We start from the raw sequence: 27,281 nt of genomic DNA on the forward strand, positions 1-27,281 counted from the left end.
TCTATGTGCCCATTTAAAACCTGCTTAAAAATCACTATTGTATCTTTCTCCACCACCATCCCTTGCAATGTGTTCCAGGCCCCCACCAACTCTCTGTGTGAAGAACTTGCCCTGCACATCTCCATTAAACTTTAGACTATATTTATAGACAGACTATGTTTCGGGTCGAAACCCTTCTTTCGACTGAAGAACAGTCTCAACCAGAATCATCGTCTGTGCATTTCCTTCCATTGATGCTGCTTGACTAATTGAGCTCATCCAGTCTTTTTTTTGGGGCTCAAGATTCCATGATCTGCAGTCTCTTGCATTTCCAGCCTTGTTTCAGGTGTCTTCAGTAGGTAATGAATGAGCATGTACCCCAGGTTATATCATAGCCACAATTTCAATGCCATGGTTATTGGCAACGATTGAACAAAGGAGCAGGGCAACACTGATGGCAAATTTGCATGTAACACTGTAAATGTAACATGAGTCGCGATCGAAGATAGACACAAAATGTTGGAGTAGCTCAGGGGGTCATGTAGCCTCTCTGGAGAAAAGGAATAGATGATGTTTCGGGTCAAGACCCTTCATCAGACCCATTATATTTGGCCATTATATTTAGTTGCCATTATATTTACCCTGTAATAAGGTATTATTATTAATACTAAATGAGCCAAGGTCTTGAGAGAGATCATAGGGATGGAACAGAAACAGGATTGGGAGTTGTGCTTGTGTGTAGGCATGTGTATGCATGCACATGCATGTACATGTGTGTGCGTGGTTAAAGTGTATCTGTTGCACAAATACTTGCTCCATTGCTGTAACTGGAACATTTTCTTGGTGTAAATTAGTTTATACCACATTTTTATTTCTATAGTCCTGGTTTTCCTTATCCACTTCTCAACGACCTACAACGTCTGCGTGATTTTATTCATAAATTAGGTTTACCTCCAACAGTTAAAGTGGATGAAAGTAGCTTAAACCTCTAATAATTGATGAGGTAATTAATCCAAGATCTGCAGACGACATAATAATTTGCCAGGATTGGGGATACCTGTCATTGGCAAGCACGTTAGGTCTGAGAAGGTAGTGAGCATATGCTGAGAGAATGGAGCGGCTGGGCTTGTACACTCTGGAGTTTAGAAGGATGAGAGGGGATCTTATTGAAACATATAAGATTATTAAGGGTTTGGACACGCTAGAGGCAGGAAACATGTTCCCGATATCCAGAACCAGGGGCCGCAGTTTAAGAATAAGGGGTAAGCCATTTAGAACGGAGACGAGGAAACACTTTTTCACACAGAGAGTTGTGGAATTCTCTGCCTCAGAGGGCAATTTGAGGCAGGTTCTCTGAATACTTTCAAGAGAGAGCTAGATAGGGCTCTTAAAGATAGCGGAGGCAGGGGATATGGGGAGAAGGCAGGAACGGGGTGCTGATTGGGGATGATCAGCCATGATCACATTGAATGGCAATGCTGGCTCGAAGGCCGAATGGCCTACTCCTGCACCTATTGTCTATTGTCTATTGCCTATTGTCTATTGAGCCATTGTTTTAATGTCCTGACAAAAATAATTGAGAGCACATTTGTTACATTCCCAGCACCAGTGGTGAACTACAGCAGTGCTGCTCTGCAGTTTCAGACTTGCAGGCTTGTATTACTTGAAAACTCTGTGACAAATTATTTGATGGTGCTGGTTCCCAAACAGCCTCATTTTGTCAATTTAAGATCTGAAAACAGGGACAGAAAAATATGACTTCAAAGAGGGGATTGGATTACTTTGGCACATGCTGAGCCAATTATCTCCCATCCCATAAAGCCTCTTTCAAAAAAGGATGAATTGTATTTATATAGTGTTTCTAGTAACCTCAGGACATCCCAAAGCACTTTGCAGTCAATGAAGTACTTTTTAATTTGAATTGCTACTGTAATAGAGGAACCAGCCAACCTGTGCACTGCAGACCCCCAAAGGAGCTGGTAAAGTCTAAATATGTTTTCCTTATTCATCTTTTGAGGCCAGTATTTATTGTTCATCTCTAATTGGTCTTGAGAAGGGATTGGTACCCTGCTTTCGTCAGTTTCACTGTTGTGATGAGGTTACTTATGCCGTGAAGTTGGGAAGGGAGTAATAGGATTTAAACCCAATGGCGATGCGCAATATAACCATGGAAAGCCAAATAGATCAGAAAAAAGCACATTATGTGGCAGACAAAGTTGCTTCAGCACAAAAGAAAATCAGATGGCACCTTATATCCAAAAATGTGTGGAAAGAATATATGAATATATGAACATTTTGAGGAAGTGTACAGGAAAATGGGAAAGAAAGATGAAGAGTTATAGAAGATTGAGAGCTGAGAAAATCCCTGTTAGGATATATTGTGAAGATTAATTAAGAGTCTTTATTACAAGGATGCTTTGATAACTGGACAGCAATTAGCAACATCAGGGAAAAGACAGAGATCAGAGGTTTCTGAGGGGAAGTGTAAAAGATGAGGCCTTGTTAAAGTGGACCATAGTACTGCTATCATTAGGAAGAAGATACAGGAGCCTGAGGACCATTCTCGCCAGGATCAAGAGGTTTGTTCCCATCAGGTTCTTAAGCCACTCTGCACAACCTCTCTTCAGCATTGAACTACAATGGACAGTATTGGATGCACTACTTACTTTGGCTTCCACTATCATGTTCTGATTACTGAACTGAAGGATAATTTATTGTATTATTGTTTATTACATATTTATTCATTGTGTCATTGCATTAATGAGCTTGTAAAGCTGCAGCAAGTAAGAATTTAATTGTTCTGTCCCCTGAGCATTTAACAATTAAACACTCTTGACCCTCTAAGTGTTGTCTGTCAAACTATCTTGTGCAGTCACTGTCAGCTTGGGAGAACTTGGAACTTGTTACACATGGAACTTGGACCGAGTTAAAGGAAAGTAAAAATGAAATCTTCTCAGTTTTTTCAAGGTTACGAGCTAGAATGAGCAAGAAGGTGGGAAACTGATATTTTGCAGATCTCAAATGGGAGCAGAGAGTGATGAAAAAAGGAATGAAAGCTTTAAGGAAGTGTGGATTTAGCAGAATCTGTACCAAATAATTTGGGATTTTAGACACAGTCTGTCATCAGCCCCAGGCTAGCATTCTATGATATACTGTAGCTTGGGCTAAACTTTGGGAAATACATGCACCTTTTCCCAAAACGTTAATATTCAATATCTTCCTTCAAGAAGTGGACAGGTAAATAGCAGCCTTTAGGCCTGTTACATCTTTGCTGCTTCCTTGAAAGAGCAGTCCATTTGGTCCGTTTCCCCCACCTTTCCCTCAAAGCCCCGCAACATTTTCCCCATCAATCATTCATTTGATTCCTTTATGGATGTTTCTGTCAAACCTTATTCCTCTACTCTCGGAGTTTCCTCTTATTTACTCCATGCCGGTAAATTTATTGATGTGATATTTATTAACATGGTTCTTGATTTTTTTTTCCTCACAGAAAGCATGTTTTTCATGCATCTTTCCATTATAGTAAATTGTGATGCAGTCCTTGATAATCACTGGACCTTATTTTTCAAGCATGAGATTATTTGTGGATATATTTGATAGCAGGGCATCCATCTTTTAGAGTCACAGAATCATAAAGCATGGAAACAGGCTCTTCGGCCCACCGACAATATGCCAACAGTGAACCCACCATAATCCTATGCTAATCCCCTATATTGTCTCCACGTTCTCATCAACCCTCCCCCCCCAGGATTTTAGTTTTAGTTTTAGTTTTAGAGATACAGCGCGGAAGCAGGCCCTTCAGCCCACCGAGTTCGCACTGACCAGCGATGCCCCGCACATTAACACAAGCCTACACACCCTAGGGACAATTGTTTTTGCACTTATACCAAGTATACAAAGCAAAGCCAATTAACTTACAAACCTGTATGGCTTTGAAGTGTGGGAGGAAACCGAAGATCTCGGAGAAAACCTACACGGTCACAGGGAGAATGGACAAACTCTTTACAGACAGCACCCGTAGTCGGGATCGAACTCGGGTCTCTGGCGCTGTAAGCGCTGAAAGGCAGCAACTCTACCGCTGCGTCACCGTGCCGCTCGATTCCATCCCTCACCCTCACCAGGGCCAAGTTACAGCAGCCAATTAACCTATCAGCCTGCATGTCTTTGGGATGTGGGAGGGAATTTGATATTATCAATTCAGTTCTTTAAATAGCTCTCTAAGCCTTCTTGCACAGAATATTTCAGTTACAGATTCACCTGGGCCAACACAGGGCTACAAAACTGATTCCCTGTCAGTTCCCAGTGGAGGAAACTAACCATTTGAATGCTCCAATTTACTCTTGCGATTAAGATCTAGTATGGAGACATAACTTGCTTTGGATTGTTTGTGATTCAGCAAAGCAGCCCCACCATTGTCCCTTTGAAAGCTGTTAATTGTTAAGCTTTTGGTGAATGGGTGACTTCTCCTTTTATGTTTATGAGAGGTTTCAACAGTACTGAATGCCCCTCCTGGTGCTTCAAACCACTGCCTGGAAGAATGGCCTGGTGGCCTTAATGCCAATCCAAATCCCAATGACTTGATCTTTCTGGAAGCTTCTACCATGGTCCAATATTAGTGTGACATCCTCACCAGCAATGGGAGGCTCGAGTCAAGTTTTGTTAACAGCCAGAGTTTAGAGAAAGAAGTGGTGAGAACTTATCTACCTGCCAAAACTATGGGAAGAAGAGTCTGGCTATTCGATCCAAGTGAAATAAGGTTCAGGATCAGTATAAAAACAGAATATGCTGGAAATACTCGGCCGGTTAGGCCGCATCTGTGGAAGGAGAAGCAGAGCTAATGTTTCAGGCGGAGGATCGGGTCAGGTTGGATTGGGTGCATACTCTGATAAAACATATTGGGCTGTGGTGCTCAAACTCACTACTTCATCCAAGTCTGTCTGATTGGCTTCATCTCACTCACTGCCTGTGCCCTCTGTTCTTGATCAATGGCCAGGCATGTGCAAGTCTTTTTTTCCATTTCTCTACAAAAACCTTTGGGTCAGGTCAAGTATGGAAAATATTATGAGCACTTGGACTCCTGTCAGTTTCTGTTTGTGTTTTGGTTGGCTTTTGAGTTCATGTCCAAACAGAGGAGATTAGTATCAAAAGCTCTGGCATGCTTTTGGTGGAGGATCTATTAAGGAAAAAAAATTTAAAATCTATCAGCGGACTTTATTTCACATTTATTTAGTCAAGAGAACATGGGAAACACACAACATGATATGTAAGCTGCCTTAAGAGTTCGAGATTACTTGCATATATATATATTTGCTACTACTCTGGAGCTGAAAACTGGACCCAAGCTCTGGGTCTCGAAGAACTGGAGCAAAGACAAAATACCAGCTGCTGTAAATTGTTGGTTTTATTAATGAAGTGGTCCTGTATATTCCATCGCCTCAGTGAAGCCTGCCTCTCGGTCCAGTTAACCGGTCACTCCAGGCTCTGGGTCTCTCTTCCCAAATCAGCAGGGTGATTAATGATCTCGTCTCTGAGCTGAGTTAATTCTCAAATGACAATGAAATTCTGAAATCAATAAACAAACAATAAACAAAAATGGCTTGTTTCAAGACACAGAGGTCCGTTGGTAATGTTACAACTGAAACTGAAAGGATTGCAGTGTTCAATAAGGTTGACCTCATTCAGTTGACATTTGTAAACAGGGTGGTTGGCTAAACAGTATTTGATGACGACTATTCTTTCACAGTTTAACATTGCAAATAACCACGTTATACAGGTTATAAAAACTCGTGTTTATAATCCCATGAAATATGGTGAGAGGGTTACTGCACTAAATAGGGTACTAAAAAGCATCCTATTATTTTATTGCCTGTAACTAAAAAGTTCCTATATATTCACGGTTACCAATTTGCAGTGTAATGTAATTGAATCGGTCACAGAACTGCCAACACTTGTCACCAAGAAGGAGCCTCAGATTTTTTTAATTTCCAATTGTTTTTCCAGTTTGAGCAATCTGCTGCTCTCTTGCCAACCTAATTAGGCTCTGTATCAACTTTTGTGCTTTCAAGTCTCCCTCTGACTTCGGAAAAAATTACTCATTAGATTTGGCTATAAGTTCAGAAAAAAAAACCCTGAGGAAAATGTCAACGTTCTCCCTGGGAGTGTTTTGGAAACTATGTATTGGAATATTTTGGTGATTGAAGCCAGAATTTGAATAAATCTACTATGCTCATTAAGCAAGGTCCCAGTGGAATATATATAATGGAATTGGATGGGGCTGGAATAGCAAACATTTTCGATCTTATGCATTACTTTAAAAAATAATATTGATTTTTTTTTCCTTTCTTGGCCTCAGTTGCTGCTGGTGTCTCTTGTAAACTAATCTGTTGCATCACAGGCAGGAAGGGTAATCCAGGGTTTTAGATTTCCTTACAGGCACTTTTAGACCACACAATAGTCAGTAGGTACCAAACATTTAGCTGGTATTTATGAATTTATGACCACTTTTCCTCCACCCACATCAGCCTGGCACCTCCTGCAGGAGGATTAGCATTGCCCCTCCTCTAGCCACAAACCACCAACACCATTTACTGCCTAATGCTTGTAGGCAGCTGTGGGGCTCTAAAAACATATGCAATTCCGGTCCAATTATCACAGGCATATCGTCCAGGAAATTACACATTAAACTGAAAGCAATCAATAAATTCTGCCAGAATTCTGCCATTTGAGAGGCTTTTAGATAGACACATTAATATGCAGAGAATGGAAGGATATGGAGCACATGCAGGCAGAAGGTATTTGGTTAAGTAGGCATCATATTCAGCATAGACATCATGGGCTGAAGGGCCTGTTCTTGAGCTGCATTGTCCTATCTTCTAATTCATAGCAATGAAACGAACTGTTCTGGTGATTCCTTTGCAGAACAGAACATAGAACAGTACAGAAGATAAACACAAAAAGCTGGAGTAACTCAGTGAGACAGGCAGCATCTCTGGAGAGAAGGAAATGGTGACCTTTCGGGTCGAGACCCTTCTCCAGTCCTTTCTGAAGAAGGGTCGAGACCCGAAACGTCACCCATTCCTTCTCTCCAGAGATGCTGCCTGTCCCGCTGAGTTACTCCAGCTTTTTGTGTCTACCTTTGGTTTATCTGGTACATCGCCCGGCGCGGCTTCATGGCCGTGGGACATTCCAGCGCCCGCCGGGGGCTCCAACTTTGTGACATTTAGACCGGGAGCAGGGCCGTAAATCGCCCGGCACGATCAATTTATTGATTGCTTTCAGTTTAATGTGTAATTTCCTGGACGATATGCCTGTGATATGCCTGTGATAACTGTGATAATTGGACCGGAATTGCATATGTTTTTAGAGCCTCACTGAGGCTCAAATGACAATAAATTGTATTGTATTGTTGTATTGTATTGTATTAAACCAGCATCTGCAGTTCCTTCTTACACATAGAACAGTACAGCACAGGAACAAGTCCTCCAGCCCACAATATCTGTGCCAAACATAATGCCATGATAAAGTAATTACATCTGCTTACACATGATAAATCTTCCTCAATTCTCTCCATATCCATGTGCCTATCTAAAAGTCTCGAACACCATGATCGTAATAGCCTCGAGCACCACACCTGACAGCACATCACAGGCACCCACCACCTTCTGTGTAAAAAATATGCCCCGCATATCTCCTTTAAACTTTGCTCCTCTCATCTTACAACTATGCCCCCTAGTCTTTGGCATTTCCACTCTGGCAAAAAGGCCTGACTGTCTACCCTAACTATGCCTCTCATAGTTTATATACTATCAGGACTCCTCTCCGTTACAGACAAAACAATCCGGGTTTGTTCAAACATCTCTTTATCGCTAATACCCCTTAATCATTCTGGTAATCCTCTTCTGTACCCTCTCCAAAGCCTCCACATCATTCCTGTAATGGGTTGACCAGAACTGCACAATATTCCAAATGTAGCCTAATCAAGTCTTATAAAGCTGCACCATGTATTGCGGATTCAATGTCTTGACCAATGATGGCAAGCATACCATATGCCTTCTATACCACTCTATCTACTTGTGTTTCCATTTTCACAGAGTTATGGACTTGAACCCCAACATCCACCTGTTAATAGTCTTGCTATTATAGCAGAATATTCAAAATGTGAGTGATTTTGCTGCAATTGACCAGCTGTTTTATAGCCAGTGAAAGAATAAACCTTGCCGAGCACTCATTTTTTCAGGTAATTTATCAGTTAGAGGATGAGGTATTAAATTAAATTAAATTTAAGGTTGCACAATAAGATCAATGGAGAATTATTGGAGGTTTGGGGGAAGTGGATAGTGAGCAAAATAAATATCTAAATGAAGCGACTCAAAGAAACAGAGAAGCGTGGATTAGACACAGAAGGAGGTGTTTCTATTCTCAGTAGCTCTATTATGCCTTTGGGATATCCATTGAGTCCCACTTTCCTAATCCTTCTCCAAGCCTTAATACACTTCTTTCTCCTTCATCCAGTTTCCTTTTGAAAGTCAATGATAAATTTGCTTCCACAATATTATTTATTTAACTTAATTTTCTCTCTGTTTTTTCATGGTCCTTTAAAACCTACATTCCTGGGTTTTCAACCTTTCTCCCACTGTTTAATAGATCCATTTTACTTACTGTGATTCGTCAATGCAGTCTCCTAACATAGAACGGGGAATTTTTTGATGAGTGGAGGAAATGGGAAATGACTTGTTACAATGTTTTGATGACAAAGTCTTAAATGCAGGCCCATTACTTTTTACATCTAACAATGGTTTAACCCAGATAAAAGTCAGACGTCAAATCATGCGAAATAAAAGCAGTGTTACAGTTCCTAAAATCCGTGTGACAATTTAATAAGATTGCAGCAGATCTGGTCTTGGCCACAGCTTCCTGTCTAAGCTTCTCAGCTGAGGCACGAGACTACAGATGCCGTACTCTGGAGCAAAAAAAACACAAATGACTGGAGGAATTCAGTGGGTCAATCCAGGTGCAGGGTCTTGATTGGAAATGTCAACGAGTCTCCTGCCCCCACAGATGCTGCTTGACCAGTTAAGTGCCTCCATTAGTTTGTTTTTTGACAAGCCTTCTAGTTTGGATTCCCCCACACGTAGAAACATTCTCACAGCATTTACCTGTCAAGGCCCCTCAGAATCCTGTACATTTCTATACATTTGCCTCTTATTTTTCTAACCTCTCGTAACTATGGGCCCAATAAAATCCCTTTGATACTTAAAATCTATAAACACCCATGAAACATGGAGTTTGGGGTCCATGTCCAAGACATAGCAAGTCTTGTTGCAACCCCATCCCGTGTGATCTGACAAGGCACTAATTGGAGTATTGGTACAGGTCTGGGATGCAGGAACCTGACCACACTATCTGAACCCAGGGGGTAGAAAACAGGTGAAAATGGCAGGCAAGGTAAAATTAAACTCATCCAAATCTTATCTTACAACCTTCTGAGATTTACTTGTAGAAAAGACTTAGAATTTCATTGGAAATGTATAGTAAACCTTCAGCATTTAATTAATATGGCTAATAGCCAAGAAATGAATGCTCGTGGACCTGTTTATGACAGTTCCTGTTGTTGTTGGAAGTGCTTATTGAATCCTGCATTGTGTGTCTGTCAGAACGTGCTGTCATCCTTCTGGGCTCTTGTGACTACAGCTGATTTAAAGAGGTAATCCTTGTCCCCGAGAGTATATAACGGATCTATTCACAGTGAGAGGATCCAAGCTAGTGCCAAATTCTAATTTATTTATACTGTCCTTATCTGAATCTAACATTTTGATATATCAGTTCATTATTGATACATACATTGTTACAATGAAATTCTGATAATATTCTTCCCCTCAAAGCATCTAGTTGTTTCTTAAATGGTTTTCCCCTCCACTTCTCAAACTGGAAGTTTATTCCACATGACCATCTCTCACTGTGACGAAGAATTCCTGATTCCTGCCCTAAAAGTGTGCTTCTTTACTTTGTTGCCATTCTCTTTTCATCTTACCGTCATAGTTAAACTCTAGGGTAATTCTTTCCAGCATCTTCAACAATCTTGCCTCCTTCCTTTGGTCCTCATATTCCTTCTTTCTGGCATGGAACACACCTATGTTTTTCTAATCTTTCCTTGTAACTCAGACTGTTGAAACTGGTGATTAGTCCTGGGCCTTTTCTCTGCACAGTTTCCAAAGCATTCTTATTTTTGGCAACGATAATTGGCTGCAATATTTGAGGTGTAATCTGACTACAGAACTATAAAGTTTGATTATTTACTTCCGCTAACTTACATTCTACTGTTTTGGCTGTGTTGTTTTAACATCTTGTAGACACAAAAAACTGCAAAAACAAACTGCTGGAGGAACTCACCGGGTCAGGTAGCATCTGTGAAGGGGACTGGATAGATGACATTTCGAATCGGGGGCCTTCATCAAACTGATTTTAACATCTCGTTGGATTCGTTGATTGCTGTTCTGCATTGGTTGGACTTGTGTAGTGATGAATTTTCCAAAGCTCCAAGGTCTGGTTCAACAACATTTCATAAGTGGAATGCAGCCAACATAATCAAGGACCACCTACACCTAGGTCACTCCCTCTTCTCCCCTCTCCTGTCGGGCAGAAGATACAAAAGCTTGAAAACATGTACCACCAGTTGCAGGAACAGCTTCCTCCCCACTGTTGTCAGACAACTGAACTGTCTTCCAATAAGCAAAGAGTTTTTGTACCAATCTCCCAAACTACCTCATTGCATTCTTTTTACCTGCATTTTCTCTGTAGTTTTAATGGAATATTCTGATATTTTTCATTTTGCACTACCTGTTGTACTTGTGTATGGTTTGGTTGTACTCATACAGTTTGATTTAAATGGATAGCATGCAAACAAAGTTGCTCACTGTATCTCAGTTCACCCTAATAAACCAATATAAATAATTAGATTTAAGGTATATTAAAATTCACAAATACATCTGTGGATGTGTGGAATCTGTATATAACATTTGGTTATTCTGACTGTGAGGGGTTTGTAAGGACCTTCTGCCAGTTTTGATTTTGTGGAATTTCCTCAGGGTGGTTGCCTGTTCTGACTGTTTGTAATCCATACAGATTACGCGCCTGTATCAACTAATCAGAATAGTTGCCTTTTCCACCTGCGAGAAGTCTGGAATATGTAAAGAGGGATTGAGTGCTCTGACACTGTGAGCTCTAGTTTGCTTTCTTATGCCACATAACAAGAACTCAAGTGCACTATTGGTCCATGTCTCCCTATCTGGGAGGCAGTCAGCCTTATCGACACCAAGAATGTAAATTAGGGAAATAAATATGCTAATTTGTTCAGCAGTGCTCTTAGCGAGAACCAGCTGTCAACCCTGACCCAACCCCATTCATCAAGAGCCCCGACAGCACAATGTAGCTATTTCCAATCATGCAACTTAAACAGTCCTGAACTTGTCATCCTCAGAGAATGATTAATATGCTGTGTTAACTGTCCCACTGGCCCATGCTGGACACTGCTCAACTCGACCCGGGGAACTGGCTGTATTTTTACTCCAAAGTCTCTTGCCCACAGGCAGAATTGTACAATGACAAATACCTTCTCTTCACTGCAGATAGAGTGTGATTCCCATCTTCTGTGGTCATTTTATTTCATCTACATACTGGAGATAACTGTTATGTGTCATTGGGAGACATCAGATTGACATTATATTAGTGATTCTTGAGTACATACCTTTATTTCCCTTGTGCTAAGGTTTCTTCTATTAATCCATGGTTCACTGGCAGCTCAAATAGGTCCAAGCCCTTATATTAAGTCAGTAGTTTTTGAAGACTTTTCTTTTTTTTCTAGCTTCTGTTAATGGAACAATATAAAGTTTAAACACACCATTTATCAAAGTTTCTGCCATATTCTATATTTCTCCCATTGTCACATCCTACCTACTTTAGAGTCTGTTAGATTCTGATCATTTGTGTGACTTTGATCCAGATCCTACCTTTGAGGGATCTTTTATTCATCATGTGCTAAATAAATATATTCCTAAACATTCGGAATCAAGGCAAGATTCCTTTTATACTGCTCAGTCAATGCTCTTAGAAAACAGTATATGGAATTTATGCAGCATTAACAATAATGGATAAATAGGCCATTGCCCTGCACAATTGGACTCCAACCGCAGATTGGGTTGATCAGATGTAGGTACTTCTGATCAAAGATCTAAGGACATTGGTCAGGGATCAAAGGGAGCAACAGGAAGACAAGGCTAATGAAAGGGGCACAGTTGTTTAATCAAGGCCAGTTTTAAAATGAGTGTTTGGCTGCTTGGTTGTGAAATCAAAAGGCTTCTTTGCAGACGAAGGGAAATCTGGAATTTCCTTTGGAAATTCCAAAGTTCATTTGGAACTCCAAAAGCACTGTCAGCACAGTTTTATAGTGATAGTAAAAGGGATATGGGTCAAAGTCAGGTAAATGCACTGAAGACATAGTTAAATCAGGATCTGATGAACTGGACAGCTTCATGTTTGCACCGTTCCCAATCGGAAATGAAATTCAGGAGAGAAGGATTTATTGCAAGTCCTCAAGAACAGTATTGGTGGGAGGGACAGGATATCAATATTTTGTAAAACTGAAATTTAGAAAACAGGAAATGAGAAAGGAATAATGGATTCTGGCAGTGGCACGCAGAGCATCATTAATGTCCTACATGCCATGGAATCAACATCATGGCCTTTTGGAATGAAATTGCCAATCAGGCCATCATTTATTTTGCAGTTGGTACATTGATCTTCTGCCCATTGGCAGATGGCTTCAGAGTAGATGATTCACGTGGGAGTCTTGCATACATCTGAAGGAGGAGGTTTCCAGACCAAAAATTAATTTATGAGATAAGATTATAAATTGAAATTTCTCTCCATTATCTACATAGAACGGAACATCTGAATGTGTGAAAATATGGGGTTATTTGTCAGAAACCAGTCATGGACCACATTCAGTGAGCATTCACATTTCAATGCAATGGACACTGATCTTTAACAGATTGTGGTAGAAGGGAACCCATTCAAGAATTTTTAATTTGTAATTAAAAAAAACTGTATTAGTGCATTACCAACAGTGCATTGATGGTGAAGGATGGAAAGTAGTGAGAAGAAGAATGGAATCAGACAGAAGGAGCATTAGCAAGATTCAACCTGAATCTAAATATCACAGGAAAATGCATTTTCAAATTTTCTGGATCATTGGAGGTTGAGAGAAGACCCGATAGAAATTTACAAAATGAGGAGAGGCATGGATAGGATAGACTGTCAGAAACATTTTCCCAGGGTGGGAATGTCAAATACTGGAGAGTATTGCTTTAAGGTGATAGGGGGAAAACTTAAAAAGAGATCTATGGGGCAAGTTTTTTTTACACTGAGGGGGGTGGGTGCCTGGAACATGCTGCCAATGGTGATGATGAAAGCAGATATAATGGGAGGGATATGGATCATACAAAGGCAGAATAAATTAGTTTAACGGCATCATGTTTAGCACAGACATTGTGGGCTTAAGGGGCTGTTCCTATGCTATACTGTTCTAAAAGCAAAGATCTTTCTGAGAAAAGTCCAGACAATACTGATCAACGTTTTTTTTGGAATATATTTTGGATACGTGTCATGAATTAATTAATGAACTGCAACATGTATCCTAATGCAAAGCTAATCTTACCGCAAGAGAAACTGGGAGTCACAGCCATGAAAAAAAAAATGTTTTGAATTTTTTATATTTCGAACCTCCATACCTTGAGGTGAATGAACAGAGCACAACCACAGAGAGCAGAGTTACTGACGTCTCCTGTTCTGTGTGATTCAGTGCCATCCTGCATCACATTGCAGTGGCAATTTGAAATTGCTCACAATGTGGCCATGCCCTTTCAGTTACCTCCACTCTGCGTTTTGACAGCTGCTTTTATATTACTGAACAGTTTCAAAAGGAGCAGAACGTACTCTTGTTGTAGGAAACCCCTATTTATATAAGGACACGTAAAAAGGTAGGTTCAGTGCAATCATTTGTAAGATTATCACTTCAATTAATAATTGACTCCAGTTTCTGTTGGGGTACTTTGATACCATGTATGATATTGCTTCGATGTTGATGACAGTCACTCTCACCTTATCTCTGGTTTATGTTTGAACCCAGGCTGTGATGAGACCTGTAGTCCTGGTGAAACCCAAACTGAGCAATGTGGAGCAGGTTATTGGTGAGTAAGTTTTGCTTGACAGCAGATGGTTAAGAGTAGATTGACTGAATGATAATTAGCCAGATTTCCTTTCCCTTGCTTGTTGTGGAGAGGACAAACTTGGGCATTGTTCCACCTTGTTGTATTGTTCCTGCTCTGGAGGAGCTTGGCTACAGCACAGTAAACACTATAGTTGAGATGTCATCTGGTCCTGTTGCCTTACAATATCGAGTGCTCCCAGCCTTTTTTTGATTTCACAAGGGGTGGCTCCTGACTTGTTTTTTTTAATCAATAAATGAAATTGATGTGGTATCGGAGCCAGCATCAATGCAGTTGTCAATGTAGCATAGAAAGAGTTAGGGAGTGGTGCTGAAGAAAGTTTGGAACAGAGACTGTTCCATGTAGCCAACTAAATGTCAGGCATAACTAGGACCCTTGCGAATGCAGTTGTTCAGCATAGAACGTTCAGCCAGGCAGAGGAGCACGTTGGTGGAGGGTCACCTATTGGCTCATGTATTTTGGGTCCTAATGCAGGCTTTTGACCAGAAGCACCAACATTTTCTTTCCCCCCCACAGTTGCTGCTCAACCCTTCAGTTCCTACATGTGATGATGTCAACATGAAAACCACAGTCCCCCAAAAGCAGGGTTCACAACTTCCCAGCCAAGGCCAACAGCTAAATTTGTAAAATGCATAGGAATAAATCAGTTTATTTAAATTGTCTGCGAGTCAAGGAAGGTAAGGACTTAAACAATACAACAAAAGGCCATACAGCTGACAAATACAAATATGTTTCCTTGGAGTTATTAGTAGAATGGACCTGTCCAGTTTATGGTTTTTAAATAGAACGAGCCTTTATTCTCCATGTTCTCATTTTCATTTATGTTCTTCAGATGCAATTAATAGCAGCGCAGCATTCTGACTCATTCGCATGAGTTTTGATCCTACTGGGAGTTGTTGCAGAATTGAGTGAAAATAAATTGCTAATATTAATTCAACGAGATCTCCTGGCCTAAGTACCTTCAAACTAGCCAGACAGGACACTAACTTATACAGTATATTCCTCTTTGTGTTCTGGTACCAATTCAATAAAACAAATCATGCTTAGCTGACTGTTTCACTGCATTTTAATCTGAAAGTGTGTAAAGTTTGGCATATTTACACGGGCAATTCCCAAGTGCCAAAGTCTCGCAATACAGAGTAGCCCCTGTCCCACTTAGGAAACCTGAACGGAAACCTCTGGAGACTTTGCGCCCCACCCAAGGTTTCCCTGCGGTTCCCGGAGGTTCCCGGAGGTTTTTGTCAGTCTCCCTACCTGCTTCCACTACCTGCAACCTCCGGCAACCACCTGCAACCTCCGGGAACCGCACGGAAACCTTGGGTGAGGCGCAAAGCCTCCAGAGGTTTCCGTTCAGGTTTCCTAAGTGGGACAGGGGCATAGACTAAGGCTGAAGTGGTGAGGTATTGTAGAGTCTGTGAACCCCAAGAATAGCTGGATACGTTCCTCTGAACATACCCAGGGGGAGAAATGTAAATATGCTGAAATAAATTCTAGAACAGTAATTTAAAGCTGTGACCAAGATACCATCAATTATCAAAATTGGGGGGTGGGGGGTTGAAACATGGCTTTCTGTCACTCCCTTCGGGGGAATGCGACTTTCTTGTCGTATCCCCCTTCTCTTCCTCCGTCTGCGCTGAGGCCTAATGGCGGAGCTGGCGACCTCGAGGCTCCGGAGGCAGAGCCTGTCAGGACTCGCCCTGGGCCTGGGCTCGCTCCCGTGAGGGCGGCCCGGCTCGGGGCTAGAACGGCGCTCCCGTGAGGGGCTGAGACGCTCCCGTGAGACGCTCACGGTGCTCCCGTGAGGGCGGCCCGGCTCGATGGTAACAGCACTCCCGTGAGGGCGGCCCAGCTCGAGGGTAACGGCGCTCCCGTGAGGGCGGCCCAGCTCGAGGGTAACGGCGCTCCCGTGAGGGCGGCCCAGCTCGAGGCTAATGGCGCTCCCGTGAGGGCGGCCTGGCTCGAGGGTAACGGCGCTCCCATGAGGGCGGCCTGGCTCGAGGGTAACGGCGCTCCCGTGAGGGCGGCCCGGCTCGAGGGTAATGGTGCTCCCGTGAGGGCGGCCCAACTCGAGGGTAACGGCGCTCCCATGAGGGAGGCCCAGCTCGAGGGTAACGGCGCTCCCGTGAGGGGCTGAGACGCTCCTGTGAGGGCGGCCTGGCTCGAGGGTGGAACGGCGCTCACGTGAGGGTGACCCGGCTCGGGGCTGGAACGGTGCTCCGGTGGCTGAGACGGCGTGCTGGCGGCGGCGGCGGCCTGAGTACGGGGTTCGGCCGCGGGCCAGTGGACGACATCGTCAACAGCTGCGTCCGCTGGACTGGAGGGCGGCAGCTCCGACCACCCCCGGGCCGCGGAGTTTGAACCGGCCCGTTCGCGGAGCTCGATGAGCCGCGGGACTGACTTACCATCGCCCGGTGGGGTATCACCTCAGCGCAGAGGGAGAAGAGGAGGGAAGAGGCAGCAGCCCTAAGATTTTTGCCTCCATCACAGTGAGGAGGTGTTTGGTGGACTCACTGTGGTGGATGTTAATTTGTGTTTACTGTCTGTTCTGTTGTTTATTATTGTATGTATGGCTGAAGGTAACGACATTTCGTTCAGACCGTGAGGTCTGAATGACAAATAAAGGATCTAATTCTAATAAATCCTCTCAAAGATGAATTCATCCACAGTTCTTCTGAGGTGAACAAGCCAAAGGACAAATGTCCCTGTCAAAGAATCTTAAATATCACTTCAAGAATATGTGGATTAGGGGCAATTGTAGTCCATCCATCCCTTCAATCACTTGGATCATAGTTGCACTTCTATGTCACAGCCTTTTTCCTATACCTCTACCATGCCATAAATCTATTGATCTGTGTTTTGAAAGACAATATGACTGTGCCTAACTTTTAAAAGAAAAGATTGGACAAATATGTTTTGGGAAGCTATCACTAATGTTGTTTCTCCAAATATTGCAACAAAAAACAAATGATTGGTAGTATGTTTCTGCATCTGAAAACATCCTCACTCATTCTATTGTAGTGACATGAAGCATGGAATCAGTCACTTTGGCCCACCAATTCTGCGCACACCATCAACCACCCTTTTACACTAATCCTATATTAATCATTTTGTTTTATTTGCATCAATTCCCTTCAGATTCTATCATTCACCTACACCCTAAGGGCAATTTACAATGATCAATTTGCCATAAGGGCCTGTCCCACGAGCATGCGACTGCATGCGGCAAGCGCGACCTAAGGTCGTCGCTTGAGCCATATGGCCTCGCGGGGCCGGTCCCACTTCGATCGCCGGAGCCGTATAGAATTGTGCGGAGCTGGGCCCGACATCGCGCGGGGCTCCGAAAAACTGACACTGTCCAACAATTCCAGCAACGGCCTGCCGGCCCTCAGCCGCATTGAGGCCGTACGCACCGCCTCAACGGGCGTGTGCACCGTCTTGACAGCATACGCCTAGCGCGAACTTCCCGTGGACTTCGCTGGAACTTCACGTCAACTCGTACGGGATCACTCGACCTCCGCGCGGTCCCTGCTTCCGGTTTGGTCGCGCTCGCCGCATGCAGTCACATGCTGGTGGGACAGGCCCTGTACGGGGATCACTCAACCTCCGCGCAGCCCCCGCTTCAGGTTTGGTCGCGCTTGCCGCAAGCAGTCGCATGCTCGTGGGACAGGCCCTTTACAACCCGCATGTCTTTGGAATATGGGTGGAGACCGGAGCACCTGAAGGGAAACTCATGCTGTCAGACTGAGAGCATGTAAACTCCACACAGATAGCAGATAGGGATTTCAGGGATAGAGCCCAGATGGCTGGTGCAATGAGGCAGCAGCACTATCAGTTGTGCTACCTGGGGTGTTGCAATGGCTTGGTACACAGCCAGAGAGAGGGATGGCAGGTTGGGGGAGTTGGGAGTTCATTTAGCTCCCAGTCCGTCAGAATTCAGGGAACTGAGTATATTTCCAGCACACCGCATTGCATGCACATATACTAATCAAGTCTTGTGGTTTAGTTGTTGTTATCTATTTCTTATAAGCTACATCACATGGAATCTATGAAGGGAATTAAAAAATGTACTGGTCCCCTCTTGGCATGGCTTTATTTCACATCATTGATGGCTTTGTTTCATAACAGATGGATTATAATATCAATAATTATCTTCATGCTTTTTCCAAAGCAATCTTCAGTTAATAACCCTCAAAATTGCACAACTTTATCCGTGTCAACATAGGTTTGGAGAAAATCTGTGGCTTAAATATTTATGTTGCAAGTAATGACTTTTGTCAGCCGTCCTAAACACTGCAGGGACTGGGATGCTTTTAAGAATTTATTGGCATCAGTACAATTTAAATATGTGCAGAGCAGAAATAAAGTTTGCCAAATCCACAATGAAGACAAGATTGGGGGCTGTAAATGGCAAAATAAAGTCAAATATTTTGAAAAGATTTAGTCAACAAAACAGGAATGCACACAAGCTAATCTGCAGCTGATCTCCCTGAAGTTACATCTCATTCTCTGTTAGAGCTACCAGAGCACACTTTTACCTGCATTCATCTCCGAAAACACTCATAGAAATTAGTTGAGCTGTAGGAAACTGGGTAATGCCTGTGGGCACCGAACATTAACGTTTACAAAGTCACCTTACCTTTGAAGTCTCAGCCCTTCTTTAAGGGTACTCAACCAGAAACACACCACAACGCCCTTCCTCCCTCCCCATCAGGGCAGAATTCCAACCCCATCCCACCCAGATGTGAAGTCCAACCATTTTATCTGCACTCCTAACCACCACAAACATGAAGGTGGAACATGAATGTAGTGAATGCAATCACAACAGTAGCTGCCTGCATTCTGCTACCTCACCAATATTCGATCCTGACTTTGGGTGCTGTCTGTGTGGAGTTAGCATGTTTTCCCTATAACTGCATGGGTTTCCTCCAGGTGCTCCAGTCGTAGGTTAAGTGGCCTCTGTAAATAGATTGTCCCTAATATATAGGAAGTGGATGAGAAAGTGGGATAACATAGAACTAGTGGGTGATCGATGGTTGGTGTATACTTAATGAGACGAAGAGATTGTTTCCATGCTGCATCTTTAAAACTAAAATAAAAAACAGGTGCTGATGGTTTGGAGCTGAGAGTTGGGAGCTTATTGTGTGGAAAATGATGCTGTGGTTTTAAAGGATGTTGCAGAGGAGATACTGTACATAGTGGGAGGTGAGGACAGGCCAGAGCCAGCAATGCCTAACCACTGGAATCCAAAACAGTTCCAGCGTCTCTACTTTTCTCTTTTAAATTGACGTTAACATTTTGGTGTTTTTTCAGCTGGGCTCTGGCCCGTAGAACCCACAGACTCTTTCACAGGTGGGACAGGAGATACCTGGAGGAAGGGTGGGGGTAGTTTCTCAGGCATTGCACTCCTGCACTTTGTATAAGAAACATGAAAGAGAAGCAGGAGTGGGGCAATCAGCCCCTTGAGCCCACTCTGCCATTCAATCAGATCATGGCTGAACCATCGTGACCACAACACCCCTTTCCAGGTTTCTCTTCGTACCCCTTGACTTCCTTACAGTTGAAATGTCCATCAATCTCAGCCTTCAATGTATTCAATTATACTGCCGCCACATCGATCACCCACTAAGGTAACGCGCCTCAATGACTGTTGACCAGTAGCACTAACATCTGTGGTGATTAAGTGCTTTGAGAGGTTGATCATGGCGCATATCAACCCCTACCTCAACAAGAACCTGGACCCACTGTAGTTCACTTACCGCCACAACAGATCAGCGGTGGATGTGATCTCACTGGCTCTCCATTCCGCTCTGGACCACTTGGACAACTAAAACTCATATGTCAAGCTGTTATTCATTGACTACAGCTCGGCATTTAACACCATCATCCCCTCCAAGCTGGTTATCAAACTCTCAGAACTGGGTCTCTGCGCATCCCTCTGCAATTGGATCCTCGACTTCCTCATTCACAGACCACAATCTGTCCGTTTTGGTGGAAATGTGTCATCCTCGATAACAATCAGCATGGGAGCACCTCAAGGCTGTGTGCTCAGCCCCCTGCTTTATACTCATGACTGCGTAGCCGGACATAGTGCGAACTCCATCATCAAGTTCGCCGACGACACCACTGTTATAGTACGTATCACTGATGGGGACGAGTCAGAGTATAGAAGTGAGATCGACCGATTGACCAAATGGTGCCAGCACAATAACCTAGCTCTCAACACTAGCAAAACTAAGGAACTGATTGTGGACTTGGAAGGGTAGGGACCCACAATCCCATTTATATCAACGGGTCGATGGTGGAGAGGGTCAAGAACTTCAAATTCCTGGGCATGCATATTTCCGAAGATCTCTCCTGATCCCAGCACACTGATGCAATTATAAAGAAAGTACATCAGCGCTCCTACTTCATAGGAAGATTACGGAGAGTCCGTTGGTCAAGGAGGACTCTCTCGAACTTCTACAGGTGCACAGTAGAGAGCATGCTGACCGGTTGCATCGTGGCTTGGTTCAGCAACTTGAGCGCCCAGGAGTGGAAAAGACTACAAAAAGTTCCAGGCCATCACCGGCTGTGACTTCCCTACCATCGAAGGGATCTATCGCAGTCATTGCCTCAAAAAGGCTGCCAACATCATCAAGGACCCACACCATCCTGGCCACACACCCATCTCTCCGCTGCCATCAGGTAGAAGGTACAGGAGCCTGAAATCTGCAACATCCAGGTTCAGGAACAGCTACTTCCCCACAGCCATCAGACTATTAAACACAAGAAACTCTGAACTATAACAGCCTACTGCACTTTATCTGTTTATTTATCTGTATATATATGGTCTTTTGTATATAGACACACTGATCTGTTCTGTATTTATGCCTACAATATTCTGTTGTGCTGCAGCAAGCAAGAATTTCATTGTCCTATCTGGGACACATGACAATAAACTCTCTTGACTTGACTAATTCCAGGGCTCTCCCAGCTGCGTTCCTTTTCTGGCCTCCTTCCCAAATGTCAAATACCCCTGCCCTTTTAGCTTTTCTCAACTTGCAACCACATCTCTGTGTAGGAAAGAACTGCAGATGCTGGCTTAAACCAAAGATCGACACAAAAAACTGGAGTAACTCAGCAGGACAGGCAGCATCTCTGGAGAGAAGGAATGGGTGATGTTTCGGGTCGAGACCCTTCATCAGATCACATCTCTGTAATGGCCAGCTGATCATATCTATTTGTTTCTACTTGTGTCATCAGCTCATCTCTCCCCCCATCAGCTTTCAACTCTATTTTCTGGTGTCTTATGCTTGTGGATTTGCCCTTCCTGATCCACCCTAGGTATCATGACTCCTGTTGTTACATTGCATCATCACCTCTCAATTTCCAAACTGCTTCGTACCAGGACAGAATGCAGGCTTTAAATTATGTCCCTTAATAACGTGCTTAACAAATGTCGAACCAGCTTAGATTTAAAATTAACGAGTGTCTAATCATTAATACACATTGCAAAAGAGATCTGCAAGCTGCTGCCACCTTTGGCATGCAACTGCCTCTAATTTTAAAATGGGTATATCCCCCCCCGCCCCCCCCCCCCCCCCCACTAACCATAATAATAGCTTCTCTCTGCACAACACTTATTTCCCACTTCATATCCTGAAAACTTTTTTTTAAAAATGTAATTAACCTTTGAACTTCAGATAATGCATCCAGTTTTGATAATTAAAGTTAAAAGGAAACCGGCTCACTGGGTCCCTGCTACCTCCCAGCTCAACGTTCACATCAGCTCCGCTCTCCCTTTTTTTGTAGCCCTGCTACTCAGTTTCCCTCTCACCTGCCCATCAACCTTCCTTTGATTATTTTACCACTTACCTTTACTGAGGGCAAGAGGAGGCAATTTACAGCAGTGAGTTAATCCACCAGGATGTCTTTGAGCACTTGGGGGAATCCCACATGGTCACCGGGAAAGGTGTAAACTCCACACAAGAACCAAGAACCAAGATGCATGGAGCACAAGGTGAACCAAAACTGACCAAAACTTGAGGTCAACCCCTATCTAAAGGTTTGTGGGCAATTCCATCTCAGCAACAAACCTTTCACTTGAAAGGAAATATTGAGGCACTTCTTTATGCGAAGGAAAACTTAAGTTCCAGATGCCGGCTACCTGACTATGTCGCCACTGCTTAAGTTAAAAGATAGTTTCCGTGTGTCCAGTTCTGTCTTCAGTTAGTAAGTGTGAGTATCAGGAAAAATATTCACTTGGAAGTATTAGACTGCTGTTAAACTCAATTATTTCTCCATCATAGCATCTTTCATTGGCTAATGGCTAACCCATGCCATTGAAAATGTAGAAAATACTTTGCAGTTCAGAGAACCAAAAGCACAGAAAGAAACTCTGTGTTATTGTGTCATCAGAACTGACTAATGGGCAGTCACACCACCAGTTTGCATCAGAACTGAAAAGTAATCGGACTAAAAAGTGAATTCTGTTTTGATTTCCATAGAGGCAAGTGCTGGAGAAAGTTCTATTTGTACACAGCAGCCAAAAGATCAAGACAGCAATCACTGGGCCTGTCCGGAATTGTAGTGTCGAGGTATAGAATACTGAGGATCCCACAGTTCCATATTAATAGGATCATTGTAGCAATGTTACAAAATTTTGAGATTTAAAAAATCAAGTCTGCAATTTATCCCATCAGATAAAGCATAAAAAGAAATTTAATTTGACAACTAATTCACTGTCATATCTTCAGTATTAAAAAAGTTATGGCCATTTTCATACTCGGAAATTAGCATCTTGTTCCCTATTGCTTTTCCATTGACTTAACACAAAAGCTGTGATCAAGGTCTGTCAAAAGCCCATAACTTTCTTAAAAATTAAGAGAACTGAATGAAATTTTCAGTTATTATAGATTGAAGCATTCTGAAACAAATATGAAACAATCTTACTTGGATTACTTGAAATTAAAGCATATAATTAGTTAGTTACCCAATTGTAGCTAATTACAAAATTCAATTACTAGATCTAAACATCTATCCATTTCTTAAGAAAAGGTTGACAAAATTCAATTACTAGATCTAAACATCTATCCATTTCTTAAGAAAAGGTTGACATTTTTTAAAAGCCTAAGTGTCCAAATAACATTCACACAAGAATTCACAATATAACATGTTTTTTAAATCTCATTGTCATGAATTTATAGGCCAAATGGAAGGAATTTAGTGTTTAATTCCTGTAAATTAATGGGCATTTTCTTGCGAGTGGGATTTTGTGGAACGCGCTGGTTTGGAACGCGGTTGCAGTGAATTTAAACCCCATAGCGGCAGGAAAAATACTGCCGGTTCGTATATTTTCATAATGACATTTTCGCAACTTGAAATGTTGATTAAAGGCATCCTAAGAAGCAAGTTTATATGAAAAAATAAACGGCATACCTTGCCTTGTCCCCTACGTGAGATCCGTCCCGTTGTCGGCGTTGACGGCATTTGAAGATGATTTTAATTTTACTCCAACAATTAAATGATCTAGTGCTAGAAATTTTAATAAACTTAATAAAATGGCAGTCGAAGCGATTTTTCTTTAGCAACTAAACAGCCTGACAGAGATCGATTTGAATAGGCTGCAGAAAAATCGCATTTTAAACCCGCCCTCCTCTCAAAGTCGCCAAAGTTGCGCACACGGGCAGCGACAGAACTGCAGCGCCGCTGAAGGTAAGTTTTGTAACATTCCTAATCATTGTGCTGTAACCACAGTTGCCTCTGGAGGCATGTTTTGCAGACTATACTCTGTGCCATCTCTGGCAATATCTTCCAACAAATCCTATTAGCAAAATGCATAGCCATTCCAACTGCAGCAGTTAGGGGTGGCACTGTGGTGCAGTGATGTCTGCTTTTAGAGTTGCTGCCTTCTAGAGTTGCTGCCTTACAACGCCAGAGACCTGGGTTCGATCCTCACTACAGTGCTGTCTGTACAGAGATTGTACGTTCTCCCTGTGACCGTGTGGGTTTCCTCTGGGTGCTCCAGTTTCCTTCAACACTCCAAACATGTGCAGGTTTGTAGGTTAATTAGCTTCTATAAATTGTAAATTGTCCCTGGTGTGTAGGATAGTGTTACTCTATGGGGTGATCATTGGTCAGCGTGACTCGGTGGGCCGAAGGACCTGTTTTCATGCTGTATCTCTAAAGTCTAAAGTAAAGTCTAAAGTCTAAACTAAGATTTGCAAGCACCTCCGCTAAAAGTGTGATTGCCTTATCTGAACTCATGGAATTGTGTTAATTCTCAGTACGTACCATCCTATGCACAGACACTAATCCAGTCTTGTGACCTGCTTCTTCTTTTCTTCACCAGTCTCATCACATCTTTGATTCCAGGGGACTTCTGTAACATCCTGAGCTGGGAGGTTGGCAGTGCTGGCACAACCAAATGGGCCCTGATCTTAATTGAATAGGCAAATTCATTCAAAATATTTATTTCATTTGATGTATATTTGTTTTAAATTAACTCCCAGAAACATGACATTTATTAAGTAAATGTATTATTTATTATATTTCTAATTATCAAAAATATTTAATAATTTTTTATTTCATTACATATTTTGTAAAAGCAGATTATCAGAGATCGTGGTTGGCACAGACATCGCGGGCCGAAGAGCCTTCTCCTGTGCTGTACTGTTCTATGTTTAAAAGCAAAGGGTGGAGCAATTTCTGATAGGTGAGGCACTGCCGAGGGTTTCCTCTGCTTATGGGATATCACTGAACAAGGTTGCAATTTTGGGGATTATTATGGGCACGAGTCTCGGACAGGGATGCTGGGTCAAATTTAGCATAATCTACATATGATTTGAAAAGGTCTCATTGCTTTTTAAATGATGGTTGTTGTTTTGCTCATTTTGCTATCCCCTGCAAGATTTATGTTCACTTTCTTTTTACAGTTCTGGTTTCCTATTCGGTATTTATCATAGTTGCAATGCTGTGCAATAATTGTTTGCTTTTAATAAAGCTTTTCCTGTTAATTTTATGTTTCTCTCTTGTTTCTTATCTCATTGTGCTTCCATGGCCTATTTATTTGGCAAGTAGATCTCTCTCAGGCAATGAGTGCTCTTTCCGCCTTGTGGTCTAAACTAGTTCCGTATCACATTAAATACTTCTTTGAACTGCTCTCACTGTTGTGGGTTTCCATTAGATCTGCCCAGATTACCATGGATGATTTCTATCTCATCGGATGCAATCAGTCATACTCAAATCTAAAATCTTAGTGATTTTGATGAGTTTCTCCATCTCAAACAATCCATTGAACTCAATAATATTATGATTGCTTTAAGATAAATGTTCATGCAATGCTGAGCTGTTGGCCAGATCAAGATTATTGTGTTATATTAAGAAAATGATGCTGAACACAAAAATTCACTACCTTTTCTGAACTGGTCTGCTTATCCCAAATAACAAAAAACATTTCCTCAAATTTAGTTATAACGTCGTTGTTGAGTTCTAACTAGTCAGCGGAAAGAATACATGATTACTATTGAGCCATCCACGGTATACAGATGATTATTGTCATGACATGACAAGTGACCATTGATTGAATCAATGAATACCTGTCAGGAATCCAATATTTAAAAAAATCAGTGGCATAACATTTTTCTGCTGAGGATCACATTTACAATTCAAATCGATTCTGTGGGCCAATCATTTGAAGGTCTAAAATTAGATAGTGCTTATATTTTTATGTTTAAAGAGTAAAGGACCTATCCCACTTGGGCGCCATTGTCCGGAGGAGGCGCTGTCCTGAACGGCTGCCTGTCCTGCAGCTGTCCGTTTTTTCCCCTTCTTTTTTATTATTTTTAGTTCGTTAAGTGTACAGTCAGGGGGTCTAAATCTTTTATGTGTGGGGGGTGGTGGGGGGGAAGGGGGAAACTGCTTTTCTAAGTCCCTACCTGGTCGGAGGGGTTGCCTTCCTCCGAGCAGCGTCTTCGACCTGTCCTCGCGGCCTACCAGCGGGTCCTGGAGCGACGTTTCCCTGAGGGGACCTGGCCAGAACATCGGCGTTGGCGGCGGCGCAGAACATCGGCGTTGGCGGCGGCAGCGCAGAACATCGGCTTTGGCGGCAGTGCAGCGCTGGAGCGCTATTGCGGAGCGGGCGATGCCTTTCCTGGGTCGCCGCGCTGGGACTCCAGTATGCTTGGTACCGCCGAGGAAAACATCGTGGAGCCGCGGTTCTGCGGAGCGGCCAGCTGCGACGTTGAACTTACATCTCGCCGAGATCACCAGTGTGCGGAGCTCCGTCTGGCGTGGTCTGTTGGCTTGGAAGCCGCAGGCTCCGGTGGGAAGGCGGCCGTTCCTGCACCCCAAGCCGCTGGGGGTTCTCCCGACGCCGGAGTACCATCACCCGGCGAGAACATCGGGCGCCGTGGCGGCGACTGTGGAGGCCTCAATAGGCCCGACTATGGGTGGACAAGAGGATGGGGACTGGACTTTGTGCCTTCCCCCACAGTGGGAATCACTGTGGGTGGATGTTTTGGTGTTGAATTTCTTTATGAATACTGTGTTGTATTTTTATTAGTGTGCTGCAAGGACATCAGAATTTCCCCTGAATAAGGGGATTAATAAAGTATTTATCTATCTATCTATCTATCTATCTATCTATCTATCTATCTATCTATCTATCTATCTATCTATCTATCTATCTATCTATCTATCTATCTATCTATCTATCTATCTATCTATCTATTTGCGCATCATTTACGCGATATCCTAAAAATTGGTTGGCGCGTCTGGACGCGCACATGGCGCGTGGTGAGGCATGGTGGCGTATGCAGTGACGCTCGGTAATGCTGGGCGCCCCAGGATTTTGGAATGCTCAAAATCCTTGCGTGCCAGAAATCCACATCAGGCAGGTAATGGTGTTGGGTAGACTGATGGGACTGAAGGCTGATAAATCCCCAGGGCCTGATGGTCTGCATCTCAGGGTACTTAAGGAAGTGGCTCCAGAAATCGTGGATGCATTGGTGATAATTTTCCAATGTTCTATAGACTCAGGAT

The 27,281-nt window shown here is 42.9% G+C and overlaps 2 long non-coding RNA genes across 2 annotated transcripts; one reads left to right on the forward strand and one right to left on the reverse strand.

The window, feature by feature from the left end:
• The first annotated feature begins 1,382 nt into the window (after nucleotides 1-1,382).
• LOC116974847 lies at nucleotides 1,383-27,234 on the forward strand. The gene is made up of 3 exons (XR_004412458.1): nucleotides 1,383-1,412; nucleotides 5,795-5,797; nucleotides 27,120-27,234. It is a non-coding gene; the product is annotated as an uncharacterized LOC116974847 (long non-coding RNA).
• On the reverse strand, nucleotides 5,363-11,833 carry LOC116974848. Its single transcript, XR_004412459.1, has 2 exons — nucleotides 11,723-11,833; nucleotides 5,363-5,541 (listed from the first exon to the last, which is right to left on the reverse strand). It is a non-coding gene; the product is annotated as an uncharacterized LOC116974848 (long non-coding RNA).
• Nucleotides 27,235-27,281: the final 47 nt, after the last annotated feature.

This window comes from Amblyraja radiata, chromosome 7 (assembly GCF_010909765.2).
Source record: "Amblyraja radiata isolate CabotCenter1 chromosome 7, sAmbRad1.1.pri, whole genome shotgun sequence".
Classification (NCBI taxonomy): Eukaryota; Metazoa; Chordata; class Chondrichthyes; order Rajiformes; family Rajidae; genus Amblyraja; species Amblyraja radiata.